Consider the following 18,649-nt stretch of genomic DNA (forward strand, 5'->3'; position numbering starts at 1 on the left):
CTACCGGAGGTTTAAAATGCACTCTCTGCTGTCCATTCTGGAGAGCATTCGATCCAATGACCTTATCTCCTCCATTGACCTCACAGAGGCATACCTCCATATCCCTATTCTTCCAGATCACAGAAAATTTCTCTGTTTTTCTTATGAAGGGAATCATTTCCAATAGGGGCACTTCCATTCAGCTTATCCTCGGCCCTGAGGGTTTTTACTAAGATCCTTGCTGCTCTGGCTGCCCATCTCAGATCTCTGCTGATTAGAATTCTCTGTTATCTTGATGATATTTTGTTACTATCCAGGCCGTCACATCAAGCCCACCGGGACGTCCAGCTCACCCTTCAGACCCTAGAGGACCACAGCTTTCTGGTCAACTTGAAGAAGAGTCATCTGCAGCCCAGCATCCGTCTCACACACCTGGGGGCAGTGATAGACACTTCTCTGGAAAAGGTATTCTTGTCTCCAGAAAGGCAGGTGAGCATTCGCGACCTGGTCTCATCCATCAGCAGTCAACAGATGGTTCCTCTCATTCAACTGTCTCAACTTCTGCGAAAGATGGTGTCCGCTTTCCACATCGTTCCATGGGTCAGATTCCACAGTCGCCAGTTCCAATGGCTGCTGCTCCCGTATCAGAAGGCAGACTGCAGTTGCTCAACACACAGAATTGGCCTGACCTCGGAGGTAAGGCAATCCCTGCACTGGTGGCTCTCCCCTGCCATGGAACAGGGATCTCTATTTCGCGACCTCCCATGCATCACTCTAACGACGGACGCAAGTCTGCAAGGCTGGGGAGCTCACATTCTGTCGCACATGGCCCAAGGCCTTTGGTCATGCTCCGACCAGAGGAACAGTATCAACTGTTTGGAGCTAAGAGCCGTGTTTCTCGCCCTGCTTCAGTTTGAATTTCTTGTGGTCAATGCGGACAATACCATCACCAAAGCACACATAAACCGGCAAGTGGGGGGACCAAATTCCGGCATCTAATGACACTTTCTTTCCAACTAATATCTTGGGCGGAAACCCACCTGTTGTCTCTCTGGGCTGAGCACATATCGGGGGCCCAAAACACTCAGGCAGATGACCTCAGCCGCATGCACATCGATCCAGCAGAGTGGAGCTTACATCGGCGCATCTTCCAACAACTGGCGGTCAGGTTCGGACTTCCTGTTCTCGACCTCTTTGCCTCCCAGGACAACACTCAGCTACTAAGGTACTTTGCACGCTATGCGACTCCAGGGGCGGAGGCTCTCAGGAGCGAGTGGCCTCTGGGCCTTCTGCATGCCTTTCCCCCTACCCCTCTCATTCAGTGAGTGGTGTGAAAACTGCTGGTGGAACGGGCAGAACTAATCTTGATTGCGCCCCAATGGCCCCGCAGGCCCTGGTTTGCCGACCTCATGAACCTCTCTGTAGCTCCACTGTGGCAACTGCCTCAATTCCCCTCGCTGCTCCTCCAATGGTCGTTCCAACATCCCGACCTGGTTGTGTCTCACTGCTTGGAGGTTGAGTGGGAAGCTCTAAGGACTGCGAACCTGTCCACCGAGGTCATTCACACAATTCAAGCCTCCAGTCGCTCTTCTACTAATCGCATTTACGACGCCACTTGGACTCAATTCTCTGTCTGGTGCCATACAAAGGGCATCGTTCCTCTACAGGCTTCTATTCCTCATATTCTCCAGTTTCTGCAACAGGGGCTGGATCTAGGACTTTTGCCATACTCTTCGCCGCCAGGTTGCGGCCCTGTCCTCAGTCCTATTTCTGACTTCTGCTCAGCCCCTTTCTCATGAACCTCTTATTCATCGTTTCTTGAGAGGTGCCACAAATATCAAGCCGCCGACAATACACAGATTCCCAACCTGGGATGTCTCCAAAGTCCTGGAATCATTAACTCAGTCTCCATTTGAGCCTTTACATTCTGTGTCTTTGCATGATTTGACATTAAAAGTGGTTTTTCTTGTAGCCATTACCTCAGCGAGGCGAATTTCCGAGTTGGCAGCCTTGTCCATCAGACAAGATTTATGCATCTTTCATCTGGATAAGGTAGTCCTTCAGCTTGACCCGGCCTTTGTACCTAAGGTAAATTCTGTATTCCATAGAACCCAGGAATTGGTGCTTCCCGACTTCTGTCCTCAGCCATCACACAAGCTGGAACTTAAGTGGCACTACCTTGATGTACAATGTGCTTTACATGTTTATATTAAACGAACTGCTACTTTCAAGTGATCTGAGGCTCTCTTCATCAAGTTCCAGCCTGGAGGTAAGAGAGGCTCCATGACCTCCTCTTCGGACATTGGTCATTGGCTAAGGGCGGCTATTTCTAGGGCGTATTCTCTTCTCTCTCTGCCTGTTCCACCTCATATCACGGCGCACTCCACATGCAGCGCGGCCACCTATGTGGCCTGGTCATCTCAAGCTTCGTTGGAGGAGATATGCCGAGCGGCCACATGGACCTCAATTTCTCCATTCATCCGACACTACAAGCTTGATAGATACGCATCAACAGACACTTCATTCGGATGGCACATGTTGCAGCATGTGGGTTCTACTTAAATTTTCTTATCTTATTCCATTCCCTCCCGGTGGGACTATTGGGCTTTGGTATGTCCCATGCCTGGATGATGTCTCCACCTACTTGGAGAATGGGTGTTGGTTCCTACCTGATATGCCCTTTCTCAGGACAGGGGAGACATCATCCAGCTCCACCCTGTTACCTTGACTTACTCCTGGTTTTTCTTCTCTACTGTTTTCCTTGGGGAGAGATAATATCTATCGTTTCAGATCGTTTACACAGCAGTCTACAAGTCACTCCTTCATCTATTTCTGGGGAGGAGCCTAGTGGGCGTGTCTTTAATACTTGTAGACCAGTCATATTGGATCCTGACATAGTCATATCCATGCCTGGATGATGTCTCCACCATCCTAAGAAAGGGCGTATCAGGTAGGAACCAACGCCCAATCTCTCTGGGCACGCTAGCCGTTGCCTGTTGCTGTTCTGGGTTCCAGAGTGCACATGCGACCAACTGGTCTTTGTGTGTGCATGCGCACCAGAAACTGGAAGACCAGGTGACCAGCGAGCATGTGGATGCTGCAGTGGTGGGTTCCAGAGGCCGTTGCAACCGGTACTCTGCGATGGGGCCCTGTGTCCACATGCACATGTGCAAATGGCCCAGTTGGGTCAAATATAGCTCAGGAACGCGGGCGTACCCAAGCTATATTTGACCCAACCCACTGTTCATACCGGACCCACTGTTCATACTGGACCCACTGTTTGTACCGGAACAGTGCCTGCTGCTCCCAGTACCAGGGCATACCGCCTGCAACTCACTACTGAGATGCTGGAAGCCGGAAGCTCAGCTTCCCAGCATGTGCATGCGCGCCGAGGAACTGCTCTTCTGGTTTCCGGAACTCTCCCGTGTGCACACACGGGCTCCTGTTTCAGCACTCGGTGCCGAAAAGGTTTACCAACACTGACTTATAGTATTAAACATTATTATCCAAAATGTAGGTCAAGTAAGCTCTCCTTTGTAGAAGGTCTTTTCTTGAATAATCCTGGCAGTTCCTTAAGACATTAATATATTTCTTAAGATATTAAAAATATCTCAATATTTATAGTGGCAATGCCTTAGGAATGAAGAGGTTAAATAACTTATATATCACAAGGATTAGGTTAGGCTTGTGAAGTATGTATCTATGAATAAAATATTGAAGTATGAAGCCAAGGTTGCAAAATTAATTCCACCTATTCCTCCAATCTGATTTTTGAAAGTGGGGTTCAAAGGTAAAAAGATGAATTCTATCAGTTAAGAGATTTGCTTTATGTAAAGAGAATCACTTAACTAAATTTAATTTTAAAATATTATTCTTGGGAAACCAAATAATAATTCTAAGCCTTAAGTGAATTGTATCTGTTGTTAAATACCTGGGTTTGATACACAAACCAGTTAATATGTCAACTAAGCTAAGGTCAAATATATTGGAATAATAGTTTGTCATTCATCCATCTATTCTGGGGGATTCCTTTTTCCCAACCACACAAAAGAGCCTAACCTAAAGTCCTAGTCCCTATTTCTCCAATTTTGCAGACAAACCTAGAGACACTGTAATCCTCTTCAGTGTTCCCAAAGAGATTCATATTGGCAAAGAGAAATTTGCCTTCTTTTCCCAGGTACAGCTATAATTGCTTTCCGTGCCAAAAAGCCACATTTCTGGGCCTCTTGCCTAGAGCAGAAAGCAGGGCTGCTGGATAAAACCAAGGGACAGCTTCTCAAGGGCTACAGTATAAAAGCACATTATAGTGTTTTGTTTCCAACCAAGGAAAGGCAGGAAAAAGTTTCTCGAGTTTTGCAGTAATGTAGCCATTCCCTTTTAAACCTTTTACTATTTTCTGACCTCAATTCTTCTGCTACTCTCTCAACTCATCAACTGAGATACTTAGAAAAGATAAACTTCTGAACCCTTTTGCTCTCTCTAAGGAGGGTTTCCCTATTTGCCTAACTTGTAGCCTTCCACACACAGTAATTTAATTCCATTAAAATGAAAGTTTACGTTTTACACAATTTTTAAAAACTTTCTAATTTTTGTATTTATCTCTTTTTCTATCAATGTCAACACCCCTTTATGGATTCCTCTTCTAGATTTAACAATGTTGCAAATCTTATCCTCCTGTAACTTTTCCTGAAGTCCATGTTTCTCAAGTAAATCCTATTCTTGATGTTGGTGAGTTGGTTGCGGGAAGTTGTCTCATTCAGAGCTAAAATAATCAAAAGCATCCAGAACCCAATACTTTAAACACCATTCAAATCTACCAGTCAGATTCCTCGCTCTAGCCAAGTCTTAATATTCAAAAGCTTTGTCCTTCTACATTGCTATCATTTTTGTAATTTATTTAATTTGCAACTAAATATAGAGTCTATATTGAGAATCTATTTTTGGGGTGAAGTAAGGTTTTTTCTCCTTAATAGTAATTGCATTGCAGTCTGGAGAAGATGGACACAACTTTTAGTTCCTAACTATCTCCTCTTCTTCCATTCTATACTTGAGAAAGCAGCTGTACTCATGACAGAAATGCTTCCCATCCCACTCCCCCAAGGCTCAGCATAACACATGTTTTTTTCAAAGGGTTGTGAAAGTTTAGAGTCCTAGAAACCTGAAAGATGGGCTCAGGCATGCATTCATTTACTTACAAGTAAGCCAATCTTCCAGATCCTTGGTTGAACCTTTATGTTTTCAAGGATATGTTGATATCCAGAGGCAGCTCCACCCCATCCAGACCCTTAGCTTACAAAAGCAAACACTAAGACATTGTAAAGGTGTGTGTGTGCAGGAGAAAAGGAGATAGCAAACAGCATACAGGCAAGGAAGTAGGAGGCGATGTCTGAACTCTGATTGCTATTACAGGCAGGCCAGACAACTAGCAGCATATCCCAGTAGGAATACTTGGGGAGTTTAGCTGGAGTGCTCAAAAAGCAATATTGCTTAAGAACAAGGCTTTGAGTTTGGCCTGGGACTCAGCAGCAACTAGAAAAGGAGCAACCACACTGAAACTGCATCTCATCATAACTAGCACAAGAACTTTTGGAGAAAGGCAAAGGTTGTGTGCTATTTTATAAACTTTGAGACTTTTGTCTCATCTGAGTATTACAGGCTGAATATAAAGGACTGATTATTAAGGACATAACTCTTGGCAACATTACTTTGCAAAGTCCTAGAAGGATGTTGTTGACCCACACCTTGTTGTTGGGCAAGGTGTGTGCTGTAATAAAGTATTGTGTATAGATTTGCTTTGATGGGTTGTGTCCAGTCCTTGTAGAGCAAAGAATCCTCATGAGAACAAATTGGTTCAGTAGAAACAATGGGAAAATAGCAAATTTTGTAGAATTAGGATTTTAAAGGTAAGCAATCCTATGTATTTCCAAAGAATAGAAACAAGTACCAATCTAATTTCAATTAAATTTAATCATTTCTTCATAAAGTATACAAATTGGGTCAACTTGGACTGTCAATAATATTTAAAAGTCATATAAATAAATATATGGTAATCCTCAACTTATACCATTATTGAGCACATTTCTGTTGTTAGGCAGTCATTCAGTGATTCATGCCGTTTTATGACCTTTTTGCAATGTTAAATGAATCTGGCTTTTCTCATTGACTTTGTTTGTCAGAAGCCAGCTGGGAAGAACACAAATGATGACCACATGACAGTGCAACCATCATAAATACAGGCCACTTGTCAAGTACCCAAATTCTGATCATGCGACCATAGGAATGCTGCAATGGTCATAAGTATAAGAACTGGTCATGTTACTTTTTTCAGTGGTGTTGTAACTTTGAATGGTCACTAAATGAATGGTTGTAAGTTGAGGACTACCTGTACATTAAATAAGGAAATCTTACTAAAGTTATATGGAATTATATTTTAAGCAATCAGAGTCTCTTCAAAATATTACAAAACTACACAAGAATTATTTTAGCACTGAATTTGTTGACTTTCACTGGAATGCTTCACAGAACAAAGATGCTCTTAAATCTACATAAATAAGTAATCAACAAAGAACAGTAGAAAGTATTACACTCCATCAAACTTTTATTGGTGGAAATGGAACTTTCCAGATTTTGTTAGCAAAGGTGTAATCAATTTGATAAAAACAAACCTTGATGAATGCCAAATTTAATAATGCTTTTTGTCAAGTGTTTTTGAAGAAATTAAGAAAATTATGTAATTTTTATAAATTATGAGGAGACTAAATAGATGCAGATAGAAACAGTCAATTTTCATCAATGAGTAATGTAAATGTGTTACTTGAGTACTGACCATATTTCATGATATGAAATGATATTTATTAATTTATCTTATTTCCTAATATTTATCAATTGATCCAGGACAATAAATGGATTAAGTATTTATTGTTTACTACTGAGTTTACTGTTGAAAACAAAAGCGCATTTTTCATTGTCTCAATATTATTTTAAAATATGGGAAATTGTTTTGCTGAAAATTAAGAACTTCTTAAAATAAGGACTCCTTATCAGTTGTAAATTTAGTAAAATTTGGTCACTATTTGTTTGCTATAAATTGTCCTAATAAACTTATCTTCATTTCTAAACAAGTTGTTTTAGACAAAATGTATAGGTATTTAAAATATTTGTGTAGGAGTATGTGTTTGTAGATAGACATAGATTTTGTTAAATTAGTTTATATTTAAAAGTGTATTGTTATTGATACTTTCCTTAGTTGTTTTTGAATTTTCTGGGGGGGGGGGAAATATGAAAACAGTAGGCAGCTGCATACTACCTTTCTGCCACTCAAACGCAGTTTTGTAAATTTGGAAATTTTATTCCTTTAAATTTAACAGATATTTTAATAAGAATGCAATACAATCATATGACAAATATCTGCTTGAAAGAAAATAAATATATATAATTTTTTGTAGGATTAAGGGTATTTATTTATAAAGTTTATTTATAAATCCAAATGATTTATTGTACAGTTTCTTGATTTTTATCTAGGAAATAAGCTGTTTTATTTTAAAATATAACCTTCAAAATATATTTGTGAGTAAATAAATAAATAAATGCTAATGTAAATTTTAGTCATTTTTATTGACCTTTTCAGGTAAAGTCAATAAACATAGAATTAATTCTCTATTTAATACTATAATTAATAGTATTAATATACAGTATCAAGAATAGATAAATACAGATTATAAAAAGATAGGAGATGTTATGATTGGCCTTAAAAGATGTGTTTCTTAAAAATTAATTCAAATATTCTCTATTTGACATAAAAAAGTAGAAAAAAAATGAAATAGCATATGATAATTCCCAGACATTTAGTTACAGAAAGGATTACTAGAGAAGACAATATTCAAATTCCAGTGCAAAGAGCTATGTAAAGCCTACTTGTCAATGGGACTGAATATAATTCTAACGTTTCAATGAACTTTTCTGAATTAAATAAATGATTGACAGCACAGGGTTCATAAGAGCAGTCTAATGACAGCAGTACCTCAGGCAGCAACTCAATACTATAAAAATTTTGTTCTTGTTTAGTTGAATTGAATTGAATTGAATTTATTGCATTTATATGCTGCCCTTTTCCCCGAAGGGGACTCAGGGCGGCTCACAATCCAAGTCAGGGAAGGGGGTACAGATAAGGGATTAAAAAAAAGATGAACAGAACAATACACAATTTAAAAGCACACAACAACCATACCATTCGGGGGGGGGGGCAAAAGCTCTTTAGCCCCAGGCCTGTCGGAACAGCCAGTTTTTAAGGGCTTTGCGGAAGGCCTGGAGGGTGGTGAGGGTTCGAATCTCCACGGGGAGCTCGTTCCAGAGGGTCGGAGCAGCCACAGAGAAGGCTCTCCTCCGGGTAGTCGCCAGTTGGTATTGGCCGGCGGATGGAATTCGGAGGAGGCCTAATCTGTGGGATCTGATCGGTCTATTGGACGTAATTGGCAGCAGGCGGTCTCTCAAGTAGTTGTGCTATAGTGGCTCTAGATTAGGACTGGGTGTCATTTCTTGATTGTGTTGTATCTTAAAAAGAAAGAAAGGTGAACAATATTGCCAACATATCTTCAATTCTGATCTGAAGCAGTATAATAAAACCATTACTTAAAAATGTAACATCTGCAACTTTTTAAGAGTTACGGATTGTTCAATTGGATTTTTTTCCTGTTATTTCTACAGTCAACCCATGAACCACTAGACTAGGATAAGAAGTAATGGCTCTTTATTATGAGCCTAAGGCACAACTGATATTTCAATAACCTTCACTGAGATGAAATTGCTATGCATTATCTTGTACACACAATGAAGTAGGTAGTCTGGTCTACCTGAGCCAGGGGGAAAAAAGCTGGGAAGTTTGCTTACCTGACCAATAGAGAAGGAACCATTAGTGCTCTATCTGTCTTGAGTTTAAACTGGAAACCTTTTCACTGCTGTAATTAAACCAAAATTCTTTTAAAATTCCTTATCTAATTAAATAATAAAGCAATTTCAGAAATACAAATATTTAAATGTTCATAAAATAATTGACATGAAATAGTCATCATTTGTTTATAAACTATGGAGTTACAGTTTTATTAAATAGAGTCAGCTAGATTGGCATATTAGTAATTTATTAAATAATTCATATTAAAAAAGCTCAGAGCAATTATAAACAAAATAAATTGTAGTATTACTACAAGTGGAACTTAAACTTTTTTTAAAAAAAAACTCTAAACCCTAAACGAAGTTTCCAGGTGAATGAAGCAGAGGAACCAGAAAGATGGCAAATATGATTTACATATATACATCTCCTTAATGATCAAAACAGATATCAGCAATCCAGACTTGACTTAGCACCTCCTTTTTCTGCTAGAGGTCAGTCAGTATTTTATTCTTTTTCCTGTTAGAATGGTAAAAAAAAATAGCACTATTAGAATAGAATGTAATGGAATGAAACAGAATGGAATGGAATAGAATAACAGAGTTGGAAAGGACCTTGAAGGTCTTCTAGTCCAACCCCCCCTGCTTATGCAGGAAACTCTACACTACTTCAGACAAATGGTTATCCAACATCTTAAAAGCTTCCAGTGTTGGAGCATTCACGACTTCTGGAGGCAAGTTGTTCCACTGATTATTTGTTCTAACAGTCAGGAAATTTCTCCTCATTTCTAAGTTGCTTCTCTCCTTGATTAGTTTCCACCCATTGCTTCTTGTCCTACCCTCAGGTGCTTTGGAGAATAGCTTGACTTCCTCTTCTTTGTGACAGCCCTTGAGATATTGCAACACTGCTATCATGTTACCCCTTCTTTTCATTAAACTAGACATACCCAATTCCTGCAACTGGGTATGTCTAGTTTTGGCCTGCAGTCCCCTAATCATCATCATGTTTTGGCCTGCAATCCCCTAATCATCTTTGTTGCTCTTCTCTGCACTCTTTCTAGAGTCTCAACATTTGTTTTTACATCATGGCGACCAAAACTGGTTGCTGTATTCCAAGTGTGGCATTACCAAGGCATTATAAAGTGGTATTAACACTTCATGTGATCTTGATTCTATCCTTCTGTTGATGCAGGCTAGAACTATGTTGGCTTTTTTGGCAGCAGTGTGCAGACTGCTGGCTCATATTTAAATGGTTGTCCACTAGGACTCTAAGATCCCTCTCACAGTTACTACTATTGAGCAAGATACCACATATACTGTACCTGTGAATTTCATTTTGTTAGATAGCGCCCAATGTTCAAGTCTGTCAATATTCTTTTGTATCTTAAGCCTATCTTCTGGAGTGTTGGCTGTTCCTTCCAGCTTGATGTCATCTGCAAATTTGATGTGTTCCCCATTATCGCCTCATCCAAGTGATTGATGAAGATGTTGAAGAGTACTGGGCCTAAAACAGAGCCTTGGGGTACTCCACTGCATATTTGCCTCCATGTAGATGCAGTTCCATTGAGGGCTACATGTTGAGTGCGGTTAATCAGCCAGTTACAAATCCATCTAGTACTGATGCTGTCTAACCCACATTTTTTACTTTACCTAGTAGTAGGTTATGGCCTACTTTATCAAATATCTAACTGAAGTCCAAGTATTGGCCTTTAAAGATTTATGCAGTCTTTAAACTTGTGTAAAGATAGTCAACATTTGAACGATGGATTGTATTCCCAAAAAATCTGTTTAGGAAATTAAAAACTCTTGTTTGAAATGTAATTTAAAGTATTAAGAGCTCTCTATTTAAGTTTCTATGAGTATAATTTCATAATTTGAAAAGTAAGAAGATTTTTACTTCAGAACATTAGAAAACTATTGGCTATTCTTGATGATACCTATACAGAGACCCAAAGACTGAAAATAAGCAACGACTTGTATTGAGTATAAAGGAAATTGGATGATTGGCTTAAATAAAGCTCCATTTGCAATGCTGCTTGTTCTCAGTGTTTTGGAAGGACAATTTTACATAACTGAATCTTGAGCACATACCAAGACTTTGTTTTCTAAAATTTCAACAAGTCTTTCTTTTTTTGTGTGTGACAATAAACATTTTGAGAAGTTATACTCTGAACAAAAAAGCTGTGTTACTCAGTTATCTTAACATTGTACATTTTTACATAATGCAGTAGCTAATAACTGCAAATCCTGGAAGTTTAAAGAATAGGCTACTTTCAGTCTGTGGAAAGCTTGACCTCTGGGGCACAGAAACTGTTGACTCATTGTTTTTACAGCATACAGTATATACTATTAGCCCTTTGTCACATTCTAAGAATGACATCATTGTCACTGCTATTAGTGGTAGGTAATGTATGGATTAAGTGTTTTTTATTAGAGATCAGTTAAACACTATATTTTTAATATTATCAGGATATTTCTAGCTTTCCACTTTAAGCTGTTATTATTGCTATTCATGTGTAGGGAAAAATTGGTAATCAGAATAAGAGTTGCTGGGAGCCTTTACCCTCTGCCTATGGTGCAGTCTATTGCAAAGACTTCTAGGCATGTTGCCAGAGAGGGCAAAGACTGGAGGATGAGTGCCATTGTCAGCACTTGCCTCCAGAAGGTGGGATTTGAAAGGGGAGGGTGGAATCTGGAGCAGAGGGGACTAGATCTTTAGCCTTTTCATGGCTGAGCAACAGCACACCCTAAGCCTCTCCCTAAAACTGTTTACTTGAAGCACAGATCTTTTCAAATCTCTTGCTGTATAGGGAGAACTCTGCAATTCTAATCCCCAGAGTATGAAAGTTCCTCAAAGAATGCATAAATATGGCATACAAAAGTTTGAAAGCAGGGGAAAACAATTCCACTTTAGAAGATCAATACTTTTAAAGAAGGCTTGGTAATTGCAAAATACCAAGGTTTATTTGTATTTCATATAAACATTGTGTTAGAAATATCATTTCAGATTTAAAAAACAAATAAATACCAAAATAGGAAATACTAGTTCTGTGATTATTCATAAAATTATAAAGTATAATCCTATAGACACCTAGTAAAAATTCAACCAGACTGAACTGAAATGGGGATTATGTCTGTACTGCTACAGTCTTAATCTCTGCATTTTGAATGAGGCTTGAGTATCATGAGCAAAGCACCCTGATTTTTTAAAAAAATAGATTAATTAGCTGCTGAGGTAGAAATAAAACAGTTTTTCAAGTTCTTTAATATCAGATATAATTCCATTACTTTCTTTTTCTTCTTTGTCTTAAAAGAAAAATCTTCCAAAAGCATTCTGGCACTGTTATGTATTTTTTCTTTTCTTTTTCAAATAAGATGTGGCAAAGTTATCTTATCTAAAGTTCAATTAAATCATTTCAAATAGTGTAAAATGCGAAACAATATTTAGTCAGCTTATTTAACTAGTAAAGACAGGCTTCTGTAAAGAACTTAGAATGAACTCATTTTGTTCTTTAAGTGGTTTATATTGTCTGAGAACAACTAGATATATTTAGTTTATATATGTTTATATTACTACAGTAATCATTCTCTTATAGGACAAATATAGAATTCTATTCAGAAGGAAGTTCTATTAACTTCAGTGGAACTTATATCCAGATAAGATAACATAAGATTAAACCCTTACTGAATAGATCATTGAACATTACAAATGAGGGGTAAGACAAATTGGCTTGCTTTAAAATATATGCACTTTCACTTGCACTTTTTGGAACATAGATCATTTTCTTTCACCAAAATATGCCAGTCAGTTTCTTTCAGGGGAAAAAAACCAACTACATTATTATACCTTTAAAAGTAGCTTTATTTACAGATTTAGAAATAAATGAAAGGGCAAACTTTGATATTGCTGAGACAAAGGAGCTATATAAGCCTAAAATTTGATTTTTTAATTTCTTCCTTTTTCTTCCTTCTCCTCATCTATTTGTTTGTCTTTTTTAATATAGTAAGAGGCGAAGAGAGATATTTTTAAAAAATCTGCTTTTTACTAACAGGCACTCTATCTGGGATGAAATAATCTGGATGACTGATAGATGGCAGCAAAGAGATATAGAAAGTTCTATCTCTTTGCTCCCATAGACTGTTAAATGAGTATTTGCAGCTCAAATAAAATAGTTCTATTAGTATGAAATATAACTGTTCAGGGATTTAAGAATGTAGTTACTGTTCCTTCCTTAAGAAAGTATAGTATTATTCAAAACTACTGACCTTTAATTATTTATATGTTGTCTTTATTATTTTTATAATTACCTCAGGTAGCAAACTTTGTCTTTCTAATGCTATTTTCCTCACTACAACAGTCCTATGAAGTGGGTTGGGCTGAGAGAAAGTCACTGGCCCAAACTGACTTTCTTATCTAAGCCAGGACTAGAATCCTCCTTTGTAACCTGATGTCTTAAGCACTAGACCAAACTGGCTATGTGATTACTGCACGAATATTTTTTAGATTGAAAACATGTAATTGAAAAGAGAATGAATGTATGGATTTATGGGTTCTTCCTATAAGTCTTACATAATATTAATTAAGTTTGTGCCTAATCTAATCAGTAACGATACCTTGATTATAAAATTCTTTTTCTCCTTTTTAAATTTAATTGTATTTTATGTCAGTTCAATATATCACTCTTCTAAGGATGCTAATAATAAAAATGCTACAACACCAGAAAGAGGAAACCACATAGTACTGTAATTAAACAATGTAATTACAGAGAGTTATTCATAAAGGCCTAAAATGGAGATCATAAAATATATCTTCATTTAAATCAAAATTTCTACGTAACTTAAGGATATCAAACTGGGCAAGGTCAATGTGAGCCTAACAATATTTATCTAATATTAAATATTTTTTCTCCCTATCATTTATTACATCTCAGAAAACTGAAGCATCAGCTGAAGAATTCAAGATGATGTTATTAAGTACCTTCATGAAATCAATAAAAATAGCAAAACAAAGCATAGAACATTTTATTTAAAACTGTTGTCTTTCTGTTCAAGTAATATAATAGTATCTTTTCCTGAAACAATGTTTTCAACTTTATAGAAAGCTTTCAAGACAATATGAGGAAAAATACTAAGCTATGAGACCAATGAATGTGCGTGCCTACATGACAAAATTGAATGCATTTCTCTGCAAAAAAAAAAAAGGAAAATGCAGCAGAATGAGCAAATTCTTGTGTTGCCACATAATGCTAAGAAACAAGGATTAAATTATGGCTTATTAAACAAGACATAGTGGCTTAGTTTATGATTAATGCTTAGTCATAATGGATCCGTTTACACAAGTATATTCTCAGGTAAATAAGCTGTAATGCTTTAGCATGTTTGTGAAATTGGCACCCAGTGTCATTGCATACATATAGCAGGAAATGGATAAACATGCATGACCAATTCTACAATTTACTCCAAAGGATGCCAAAATGCAATCCGTGCGTTTTATATTAAAATGTCTATATGTCTGTAGATACATTAACATGCATGAGCAGAGGTACTAACCAGAGGTGGTATTCAGCCAGTTCTGACAGGTTCTGGAGAACTAATAGTGGACATTTTGAGAGTGGGGAGAGAATGGGGATTTTGCAGTATCTTTCCCCTGTCACGCCCACAAAGCCATGCCCACAGAACCGGTAGTAAAAAAATTTGAATCACACCACTGGTACTAACTATTAAAGTAGGCAATACTTTTTGGAATAAAATTTTGGAATACCATGCATCAAGGCAAGTTTATTTGCCATTTCTCTGTGTTTGTTGGGCTGCACGATACATAATACACCTTGGAAAAGGTACCACTCTATGCCCATTTATGGGATAATAGTAATAATGAGTATGTATGTATGTATAAATGTATCCATCTAATCACGTAGACATTAGCTCAGAAAAAACATGCTATAAATTTCTATTTTAAGAAATAGAAAAGACATTTTAGTGTAGTGTAATAAAATTACATAGAATCATATTGATTTCACTGATTCTTAAATAAATTCTGATTTTGTCAACCATACTGATTTTATTGATTATATCAATGTTTATTCAAATTGGAAAATAGTAAACTTCCATTAATTTTTTTATACTTAAAATATGTTTCTTTTTGCTTCAGGGGATACATATTAGACAAGTAGAGCTAATTGTCTGATTAGTGCCTATTTTCTTAATGATTTAGTTTTCCAGGATTTCAGTTCTATACATATAGCAGAATTACACCCACTTATTTTAAGTGGAAATTGCTTTAAAAACTAAACAAACTTTGCTTTTAAACAAAAATAGAAATTATTACAAACTGAACATGAGTCAGCAATGTGATGTGGCTGCAAAAATGCTGATCTGGACGCTGACGAAAAATAATTTATTTTAAAAGTAAACACAGTATGATATTTCAATAAAGGTTTCCAAATCCTATATTTTCATGCAGCATTGCTCAGACCTCACCTAAATTATTTGTGTACAAATCTGGGCACCGTACTTAAAATTTAGACACATTGCAAAAAGTTCAGAGAAGGTCAAGGGATTGAAAATTAAATCCTATGAAGATAGTTTGAAGAAACTGGAAATGTTTAACCTTGAAAAAAGGTGGTGGGGAGAATATGATTATATCCTTCAAGTTATGTCACATTGAGAAAAGCTCTCTATCCTAGAGCACAAAGATAGGAAGAATAGATTTAATTGAATGCTAGATCAGAAAGCTCCTAACAATGAGGGGATTTCACAGTGGAAATCATTATCTGGGTAGAGGCTGAGGGTAGCTTGTGTTTCGTAGATGTATTGAAACAGTAGTTGGACATCCATCTTCCAATGATGCTTTCATTTAGAATCCTGATGAAGTTCTAGATTCAGTTTGATGGACCCCACCCATTTTGTAATTCTTAACATGGAAGCCTAAATCAGAAAATAAATAAAAATATCATCCTTAAATATTGTTTAGCTTAATCTATGTTTAAATAATCTATCAAGGCAGTATTCAAAATATTGTGCACTCTATTTAAGGTTACTAGAAATCCAATATTCAATGTGCATTGTATCCCATTTTCCTATTTCATTTATTATCTAGAGAGGGATAACGACTAAACAGAAGCCAGAACTCATCAAATGTAAATTCTGTTAAATTGTTCTAGGTTAAAGTAGACTTTTCCTACCAATGTTATTTTTCCTATTTTTAGAATGTAGGAAATATTGCAGGGAGTTTAATTAATAGCACAAGAGTTTTGTTTCTTTTTAACTTTGTAACTTTTTAAAACATCTTGTATTCCTTGTTGAGCAGCATCCCAAAATAGAAATAATGTAATATATATATACTGCAAAATAATATACCCTTAGAATATGGATAAAGTTAACCAAATGTATGCATCACTTTATATTAGCGTATGCTGAACATAAATTCTTGGCAAAAGGATTCTGAATCTAAATGTCATTTAGACTTGAGAAGGAGAAAAGGCCTGAAATGGAGCTTCCCATTCAAACCTTCACTAAAATGGCTGTTGCTCGAACATATTGATAGCTATTTTGTTCTGATTTGACGTAATTGAGGTAAAAGAGCAGGAATAATATATTGTATGATTGTCAAAAATTAACTTCTAAACAAGGATGCAAAGTTTACTGCCTTAAAAATACCATATTTCTCTATTCACATTCTGTATCAGTTAAATAATCCAATTCTTAAAATATTGACACTATTCTCAAGCACAAATCAATTTTTAGGAATCTTTATGTTCATGAATAATAGAAATTGTAAGTTAAATTACATCTTAACATCCGCCACATAAATCATGTTTGTTTTATTATTAATATTGTATTAATGTATGAAAAACATTTTCCGATATTAGAAAGGCCCAACCCTGATTATTAAAATTGGTATTTTAACAGTAGCAAAAAAATATATGAACCCAAATGTTTACTATCATTTAGTTGCTTAAATCTTATATGTAACCAAGAGTATTAAATTAACTAATTAAGCTTCCAGAGTCACTTCCTTTTCAAAAGGTTTTATTGAAAGAAACAAAGGTTGGCTTAAAAATGTCGTTTTTCTTTCAAAATTGTAGTTAATATTCTTCATGGTGTGATTATTTTGCTTAGTGGTAATGAACTTCTAATAATTACACTATTGCCTAAAAGAGGTATTAATATTTAAGTAAAGATGCTGTTTCAAAGTGTTATAACAGTTATAGGCCCAAATTTAAGGGCATAGAATTTTGTTTTAAAAGTTCTTCTGTAAGATGATGCTTTCAGCTTTTGATACTGATATGGAACTTTAGGATGGCATTATACAATCCAACTTAATAGATAAACCATTCTAAAAGCTGCGAAGAGCTGGCATCTCTGATAAGTGCTTTGTAAAACTGAGATTTCTCAAAATTGTAATTTCCATTTGGCTGATGTGAAAAACAACACTATAAAGTTATGGATTTCCTCTAAAGCAGGGCAGGAGAAATCTCTTCCTCCTAACATTCACCAATACTGAGAAAAGTATCTGACCTGAGCTTTAGTTAAGGTGATTCACAAATGCGCTTTTCTTCTTTGTTAATTCCCCATGAAATACTGGCTTTGATAGGGCAACAGAAAAAGTAAGTTAAGAATTAATTATAAAATACCTGTAAAATAAAATACCAATACCTTCCTTGCCGTTCGCATTTATCCTCCGTGTGCTAGGACTTCTTAGGCGAAGGCCGCCTTGAGACATTTGCCTTTGGCGATTCTAGAAGGAAAAGGAGACTTCAGCTGCAGCTTCCCAGACGCGGAAACGCACACGGCCCCCCCCCGCCCCCCGCATCTTCCTCGCCGAAGGAAAACTGCAGAGGGACGGCATTTTTGCCTCGGCGTTTCCGACCGCTTGGGCTGAGATTTCAGCGGTGGAGAAAACCCGCAGATCTCGCCTAACCAGCGCGGCAGGTTGCACCGACTGCGAGAGACCTCCTCGAGGCGCGGTTGGCGAGGGCAGAAGGAGGAGATGCGGGGCGCATCCGAGATCGCATCTGGGCTCCTGCCTCGCCTTGCCTGTTCCGGAGAAGGGGCTGCCAGAGAAGTTCACGCCAACCCCCGGCTGACCAAAAGGGCAAAAACAAAGGGCGCCGAAGCCCGCGGAGGAAGAAGCCAAATCAATTCTGTACAATCAGACTGTTAGGAAGGCGCGGAAATTTAAAAACGTTTGGACAGGAAGAGAAAGGGAAAAGAAACCGTAAAGGGGGAGGGACGCAGATGGGGACGAGAAGGGAAGCGCGGGGGGAGCGAAGTAACGGTTCTGAAGCGGTCTCTCCCCTCCCACTCGCGGCTTGGCTCTTAAGCGCGGACCCCGCATGCCCCAGCTTTGGCTTTGGGCACCGCGGCGTACTGGAACCTCGGACGATTCCCAACAGAGAGGCACGAAGCGCCGCGAAGGAAAAGGCGCGGCGCGGCGCGGAGGCCGGGAACAGCTCCGACATTTTGAGCACCTCGCATCTGGGTCACGCTGCTTCTTGCCCCTGGTCCCTGGAAGAAAGGAAAGGGGGGAGGACCTCCCTCTTTTCCCCCAGTTTTGTCCTGGGTCTGACTAAATAAAAGAAGTAACCGGCTCAGAATTCACACGGATTCCCAGGGCAGCGAGCCAAATATAGGTTTCGGCTCCACGGGTGGTGGTGCTTGTTCTGGTGTGGGCAGCACCTTACCTGCGGCGAAGGGTATCAGGCTGTGCTTGCTGCGGCAGCCAAATTACGCCTTCAGCTTCCCCGGAGCGAACGGCCAGGATCTAGCAAACACGAGTTAGATG

At 38.0% G+C, this 18,649-nt stretch overlaps 1 non-coding gene across 2 annotated transcripts; it reads right to left on the minus strand.

Annotated features, from left to right (window-relative positions):
• Positions 1–6,648: 6,648 nt before the first annotated feature.
• LOC106541820 (uncharacterized) lies at positions 6,649–18,156 on the minus strand. 2 transcript variants are annotated; one of them, XR_001313004.2, is made up of 3 exons: positions 17,521–18,156; positions 8,866–8,933; positions 6,649–8,529 (listed from the first exon to the last, which is right to left on the minus strand). It is a non-coding gene; the product is annotated as an uncharacterized LOC106541820 (transcript). The 2 variants fall into 2 exon arrangements; XR_001313003.2 differs by having other exon boundaries at positions 17,499–18,156.
• Positions 18,157–18,649: the final 493 nt, after the last annotated feature.

The sequence above is a fragment of the Thamnophis sirtalis genome, unplaced genomic scaffold (genome assembly GCF_051295495.1).
Source record: "Thamnophis sirtalis isolate CommonGarterSnake01/CBP01778 unplaced genomic scaffold, rThaSir2_p1.2 scaffold_7, whole genome shotgun sequence".
Taxonomy (NCBI): domain Eukaryota; kingdom Metazoa; phylum Chordata; class Lepidosauria; order Squamata; family Natricidae; genus Thamnophis; species Thamnophis sirtalis.